Raw genomic sequence first — 8,204 nt, 5'->3', positions numbered from 1 at the left:
CGCAACTAGATTACAGGTCAAGATCAAAGGAACATCACTCATCTATTTTAAACCTTGTAAGGTGCAATGATACGCTAAGACAATTGTGTATAAAATTGAAAAGAGTAATAGACATTGGCTGCAAACCATGTAGTTCAAGGCACAAGTCAGAGTAAGTAGTAGTTAAAAGGCATGAGGATTAAGGACTTACAACAGCGGCTTTGACTGGTGTAGTCATGCCCTTCTTATTGCCGGTGTGACAGTCCTTGAAGATTTCCACAGCATTTGGTTCAGGTACTTTTTGGTCCTTGTGGGCTTTCCTCTGCATTTGGAACAAGTCAATATAGATCTGATAATATGTTACAGCAAAAAGAGTGAAACAACAGCTAATTACAAGAGCCTCGCAGTGTGCAATATAACTACGAGATCCTGTCGTCTGTTGGAATTTCACTTTCGTACGGTTGGCCTTGTACTTTGAACAGTTCACCTACAAGAAGATAGATTTGCGTGGCACATGCGTAAATAGGACTTCAACATGTGATCTGATCACATATATATAATGTACCTAATACTTCGGATCGGACTAGTGTTTAACAAGGCCTCTCTGGTCTTCATCAGGTATATTTTCCACTGGAGATGTTTGGGCAAGTTCACTGTTAGCCTTGCCTTCAAAGTGAGTTTTCGTCAAGTTATACCAATACTGCCGCAGAGCAGACTTGAAAACATGGGTGCAAGCTTCTCTGGTTGCATCATCTTGGCTATCCAACTTGAACCTCATCTGTTGAAAATTATGGGAGTCTCATTATCAGCAACCTAGAAAGTATTAGACAGAGCAAGACGATATTACTAGTCTCCATACATAACCATACTTACAGATAAATGGTCGAGGAAGGTGTTGAACTGGGTTTCGTCTTTGTCATTCCTGTACTGAATCCATGTTGGGAGGATACGTACATGACACCTAACAGCAACCGCTACCTCTGATACTAACTTGGCTGACTCTGTAGCATCATGTGGCCTTTTTAAACCTGCCTCAAAATGGCTCTCCATTCTTCCTCATCTAGATTTAGTTAAACTATCGAGCCTTATCCCTGATGTTTGTTTCCTCTTGCGCCTAGGTGCTAGTCCAACAACAAATATAGGAAGTGTTAGTGTACATCAAACTGTGAGACTACATATAAAGAAGCATGCAACTGTAACTTGACTCCAGCAACTACCTTCTTGTTATTGAAGCTCACAAAGTTCATCTAATCTTTCCAACTCATCTTGTGTCAAGAGTGCTTCGGAAGTAGTGTTAGGTGGCAAGAGAGCTTGGGAACGTGCTGCTAGCTGAGTTGACCAATGAGTAAATCTTGCAGCTGGTGGTACTGTGGAAGGTGTTGCAACAACTAGGGTTGTCTCTGCTTGTTTGGTGGCAGCTATTTGTTTCTGTTTGGCTTGTTCTGCAGCTCGTGTAGCACAGGATACCTTGTCGGTACAAGTTTCTGCTGGACTTTGACCTTCTATTGCACCATCAGAAGCACCAGAATTTGCAGGATTTTTTCGCTTCCCTTTCCCTGTCGTTCTGTCTTGCTTCCTCTTTCTCTGTGCCATGTTAAGTCAAGCCGACAAGAAAAACGAATAACAATTTAGTTCTTCAGAACAAATGTACTTTGATGTAAGAACATGGTGTGATAGACAGATATTGTATGTTCTAGAAACAGGAACACGTGTCTTAGTAACAAGTATAATGTGTAAAGTAAGCAGATGAAATTCAACAAAATTAGAAGCAATACAAGCTAGACATCATACATAACATGCAACCACATATAACAGTGCCAAGTTAGAGGGAGCACCTGTGATGGTGCACTAGGGGAGACGTGCTCATCACCAACACAGCTACGTTGAGTGTCTATGCATGTGTTGTCTTGGAAATCATCTTGGGGGGATGGAGGAGTAGAATCTGTAGAGGCCCTCCATTTGGAAGGAGCACCTTCATCCGCTGCCTTGCTAACTTCCTTCCGCTTTATTGGTTTTGAATTGTCAAGTAAAACCGACAAGAAAAAGCAATAAAATTCACTCTTCAGAACTCATTCGTGCATGATACTGGCAATCACTACTTTGATGTAAGGCAAACACATGATTCCAGGATGGAATAATATGGAAAACAGGACGGCATGGCATATTCACAACTGTTTGTGTAAACTAAGCAGAAACAATTTCACCAAATAAGAAGCAATGCAAGCTAGACACCACGTGAAAGATGCAACCAATATGACTCTACCAAGTTAAAAGTGTCCCATCATAAATGGCATTTCAACAAATTAGAAGCAGCGCATGCTATAAATCATATCAAAGATGCAACTAATATCACACTGCATATACTGAAGGTGTCTCATCATATTGATTTATGCGGGATACAAAAAAACAATAGTTTTATGTGAGGACATGCTTAATAGACAGATGTACTATGTACTAAATACAGGAAGGCATGTCACATTAACATGTATAATGTATAAGCTAAGCAGAATAGCACATGCAGTTTAACCAGATTGGAAGAATTACAATCTAGACACCATATGCAACATGCAACCACATATCACGCTGCCAAGTTAGAGCAAGCACCTGCGATGCTAGTGTAGAAGAAATGCGGTAATCAACTACAGAGCTACGTTCACTATCTACATCTAGCCTTGTTGTTTCTTGAGAATCATGTCAGGAGGCTGACGCTGCATTCTTTAAATGAGGAGTAATCCACTTGCCTGACTGCCTCACCATAAGTGATTGATGAGGGATACAAAAAAACATTAGTTTGGTGTAAGAACATGGTTAATACACAGATGTACTAGTATGTACCAAAAACAGAAAGGCATGTCATATTCAAAGGTATAATGTGTAAGCTAAGCAGATGCAATTTAACCAAATTGGAAGCAATACAAGCTAGACATCCGGCTGGAGTGGTGAGCATGATCATCTAGGACCTGAGAGCCTGGTGGGAGGCGGGCTGCTTTGCCACCATTGCGGCTTTTTGGTTGGCGTCCAGGTGATGCCTCTCTTTGCTGGGCTTGTCACTGGCTCGACCAGCCCTGACTAGCTATTTGTCTTCTGGTGCTCATGGGATGGTGGTTCATGTAAAAATATCTTTCTTTATCTTAATAAAGACCGACTTCGGCCTTTCGAATACAAGCTAGACACCATATGGAACATGCAACCACATATGATACCGCAAAGTTAAAGCAAGCACATGGTGAGGGAGTCCTGGATTAGGGGGCCTTCGGACAGCCGGACTATATCCTTTGGCCAGACTGTTGGACAACGAAGATACAAGATTGAAGACTTCGTCCCGTGTCCGAATGAGACTCTCCTTGGCGTGGAAGGAAAGGTTGGCAATACAGATATATAGATCTCCTCCCTTGTAACCGACTCTGTGTAACCCTAGCCCCCTCCAGTGTCTATATAAACCGGAGGGTTTAGTCCATAGGACAACAACAATCATACCACAGGCTAGCTTCTAGGGTTTAGCCTCTACGATCTCGTGGTAGATCAACTCTTGTAATACTCATATCATCAAGATCAATCAAGCAGGACGTAGGGTATTACCTCCATCGAGAGGGCCCGAACCTGGGTAAACATCGTGTCCCCTGCCTCCTGTTACCATCCACCTTAGACGCATAGTTCGGGACCCCCTACCCGAGATCCGTTGGTTTTGACACCAATATTTGTGCTTTCATTAAGAGTTCCACTATGCTGTCACGATAAGGCTTGATGGCTCCTTCAATCATCGGTAATGATGCGGTCCAGGGTGAGGTTTTCCTCCCCGGACATATCTTCGTATTCGGCGGCTTCGCACTGCGGGCCAACTCGCTTGGCCATCTAGAGCAGATCGAGAGCTACACCCCTGGCCATCAGGTCAGGTTCAAAAACTTAAGCTACACTGCCGACATCCACGGAGACTTGATCTTCGACGGATTCGAGCCCTTGTCAGGTGCGCCGCACAATCACGACGAGCATGACGTAACTCTGCCGTCGGACAGTGTTCAGGAGATCACACCTGCAACTACTCCGGCCCTCAATCCGCAGCAAATTGCGCCATCCGAGGATGGGGGGATAGACCCCGCCATGGAGGCTGCACTCTCAGTGGCGATGGAGCCGGATACTGACTTCACACTTTACAAGAGCCGTGTTGCCGAACCACTGGATTCGTCTCCGGCCATAGACTCCGAGCCACCTGCATCCATGCCTATCGAATACGATTGGGTGCCAATCGTGGAGTTCACCTCCGCGGATATCTTTCAGCACTCACCTTTCGGCGACGTGCTAAATTCATTAAGGCCTCTCTCCTTGTCAGGAGAACCTTGGCCAAACTATGTCCAGCTAGAATGGGATGCAGACGATGAAGAAATTCGCTCCCCACCCACCACCCACTTAGTAGCCACTGTCGACGATTTAAGCAACATGCTCGACTTTGACTCCGAAGACATCGACGGTATGGACGACGATGCAGGAGACGAACAGGAACCACGGCCAACAGGGCGCTGGACCGCCACCTCATCATATGATATATACATGGTGGACACCCCCAAATAAGGCAATGGCGACAAGACAGCGGAGGATGACCCCTCCAAGAAGCAACCCAAGCGCCAATGTCAGTGGCGCCACTCTAAGTCCCGCCATAGAAAAAGTAGTGATACCGGGACAAGAGACAACAACACTCCTAATAGTGCCAAAGACGACAACAATCCCCTCCAGCATGATTTAGAGCGGGAGGGTGAACAAGCCAGCCCTCCAGAGCGGGCAGCAGATGGAGAATCGGAGGAGGACAATTACATGCCTCTCTCTGAAGACGAGGTGAGCCTCGGCGACGAAGAATTTATCTTGCCGGAGGATCCCGTCGAGCAGGAGCGCTTCAAGCTCCGGCTTATGGCCACAGCAAATAGCTTAAAGAAAAAGCAACAACAGCTTCGAGCTGATCAAGCTTTGCTAGCAGAAAGATGGACCGAAGTCCTTGCGGCCAAGGAATACGAACTCGAGCGCCCCTCCAAGAGTTACCCAAAGTGCAGGTTGCTACCTCACCTCGAGGAGGCAGCATTGAAACCTACATCACCAGTGTACGATGCGGCTGACCGGCCACCGCGTGGCCGGGCCAGAGAGGCGTTTCAGCCTAAAGTTCAGCCTGCACCCCGCCGCCACTCAAACAAAAATACCAAGGCTTGGGGCAACACGCGGGACCTGCGAGACGTATTGGAAAGCAGTGCAAAACATGCAAGGTCGATATACGGGTCACGGGGACGCGCGCCAACGCGGGACGATGACCATCACGCCGGATACACTAAAAGTAAATCCGGCCGGGCTGAATACAGCAGACAAGACTCATATGAATTGCGTCGTGATATAGCCCGGCATAGAGGCGCCGCACACCCCCTATGCTTCACGAATGAAGTTATGGATCACGAATTCCCGGAGGGTTTTAAACCCGTAAATATCGAATCGTATGATGGTACAACAGATCCCACTGTATGGATTCAGGATTTCCTCCTCCACATCCACATGGCTCGCGGTGATGATCTGCATGCCATGAAGTACCTCCCACTAAAACTCAAAGGACCAGCTCGGCATTGGCTGAATAGCTTGCCAGCAGACTCCGTCGGCAGTTGGGAGGATTTGGAAGATGCATTCCTTGACAACTTCTAGGGCACTTATGTGCGACCACCGGATGCTGATCACTTGAGCCATATAACTCAGCAGCCAGGGAATCGGCCAGGCAATTCTGGACACGGTTCCTAACTAAGAAAAACCAAATTGTCGACTGTCCGGATGCAGAGGCCTTAGCGGCACTCAAGCATAACATCCGTGACGAGTGGCTCGCCCGGCACCTCGGCCAGGAGAAGCCGAAGTCTATGGCAGCCCTCACGACACTCATGACCCGCTTTTGCGCGGGCGAGGATAGCTGGCTGGCTCGCAGCAACAACACATCAAGGAATCCGGGCACTTCAGATACTAAAGATGCCAACAGCAGACCACGTCATAACAGACAAAAGCACCGCAACAACGGCGATAACGCCGATGATACGACAGTCAATGCCAGATTCAGAGGCTCTAGATCCGGTCAGCGGGAAAAGCCTTTCAAAAGAAGTACTCCGGGCTCATCCAGTTTGGATCGCATACTTGATCACTCGTGTGAAATCCACGGCACCCCCGATAAGCCAGCCAATCACACCAACAGAGAATGTTGGGTGTTCAAGCAAGCCGGCAAGTTGAATGCCGAAAACAAGGACAAGGGGCTGCATAGTGATGACGAGGAGGAGCCTCGGCCGCCGAACACGGGAGGACAGAAGAGGTTCCCCCCACAAGTGAAGACAGTGAACATGATATACGCAACCCACATTCCCAAGAGGGAACAGAAGCATGCACTAAGGGACGTCTATGCGATAGAGCCCTTCGCCCCAAAGTTCAACCCATGGTCCTCTTGTCCGATCACCTTCGATCGCAGGGACCACCCCACTAGTATCCGTCATGGCGGATCCGCCGCATTGGTCCTAGACCCCATCATCGACGGATTTCACCTCACTAGAGTCCTTATGGACGGCGGCAGCAGCCTGAACCTGCTCTATCAGGATACAGTGCGCAAAATGGGTATAGATCCCTCGAGGATCAAACCCACCAAAACCACCTTTAAGGGCGTCATCCCAGGTGTAGAGGCCCGTTGCACGGGCTCAATCACACTAGAAGTGGTCTTCGGATCTCCGGACAACTTCCGAAGCAAGGAGTTAATCTTCGATATCGTCTCGTTCCTTAGTGGCTATCACGCACTGCTCAGGCGAACCGCATTTGCAAAATTCAATGTGGTACCGCATTACGCATACCTCAAGCTCAAGATGCCAGGATCTAGGGGGGTCATAACAGTCAATGGAAACATAGAACGCTCGTTCTGCACGGAAGAGCACACTGCGGCCCTTGCAGCAGAAGCACAAAGCAGCCTTTTAAGGCAATCCGCCAATTCGGCGATACAGCCCCCCGGACACCGTCAAGCGAGTCCAGAGTAACCTGGAACAGGATCGCCTGGCACGTTCAGAGCTCGCCTAGCAATTCGGCCCCATTCCTAGTCCCAGCCAAGTGACGAAATCCGTGCCGCACGTACATAATTACGCACTAAAAATACCATGGGCATAGGCGGGGGCACGATTGGGGCACGTCCCGCAATGTGGCTTAACTGCCCTAGGCGCTATATACCTTTATCATTTTTTCTCTTTCAGGACCTTACTCTCTGGAAGGCCTTTCTGGCAGTATGATTGCCGGACACATTACGGGAAGGAACAACCAAGGAAGCAAGAAGCTAAGACGTACAAGGGAACCCCCAGGTGGTTTCTAATAACAAACGATATACCTGCTTTTTACTACCCATACGCAGCTTGCCCTTGAATAGGACATGTCAAATAGTCCTTTTTTTGCTTATTGCATTACTTGTACCAGTATGCTTCGACGTATTATTTAAATAACAATGCATAGCATTAAGTCTATTATTGCACTATCCATCCTTTTTCTCTTATATGTTCATTTATGACAACTTGCACCCGTACATTCTGGTACGGTCAGTACGCCAGGGCTTTCGTTTACCCCATAATATGGCGTGAGAAGTCCGAACACTTTCGACAGTGCGGCACCCCGAACTTATAGCATTATATGCATCAGCTCCGAATCATGTCTTGGGTCAATAGTTGGGTTTTCCCGGCTCCCATGTTTTGGTACCTTACGTTCCGCTATATGGGCTAAGGTAGCACTGGAAGAACTACTGCGATTGTCTCCCGGTTCTTCCGGACGAGCACCTCAGTAGAGAAAGCTGAAAACTGACTGTCATGATAAGGCGAGAGCTGGTCGCTGTTCGAGAGGTCTCAAGTCCTTAAAGACTTTTTCCGCTTCGGGCGAGGAGTCGGCCTCGCCCGACTTAGGCGTATATAGCGCCCCAAATTCGACCTTCCGAATACTAGGGGCTTCGCCAAAATTTAAAGTTGTAGACTTCTATGGCTAAGTGACAGTGATAAAGCCTTATAGTCCGATTGCCTGGTTCGTTGTGCTGAACACCTCCCTCGAAGGACCCAAAATTGGGATAAAGAGTGTCCAGGTTTATCCCGAACACCCCAGTACTAGCTACATGGGGGCAGAAGCCGACGACTGGCCAACTCTCAGATTTTATAAACGGCCGCACAGGAGGTAATATTTTAAATTCAAAAAGTGTTGCATAGCGCAAA

The sequence above is a fragment of the Triticum urartu genome, chromosome 5, assembly GCF_003073215.2.
Source record: "Triticum urartu cultivar G1812 chromosome 5, Tu2.1, whole genome shotgun sequence".
Lineage (NCBI taxonomy): Eukaryota > Viridiplantae > Streptophyta > Magnoliopsida > Poales > Poaceae > Triticum > Triticum urartu.
Note: the sequence above shows the minus strand (reverse complement) of the source record.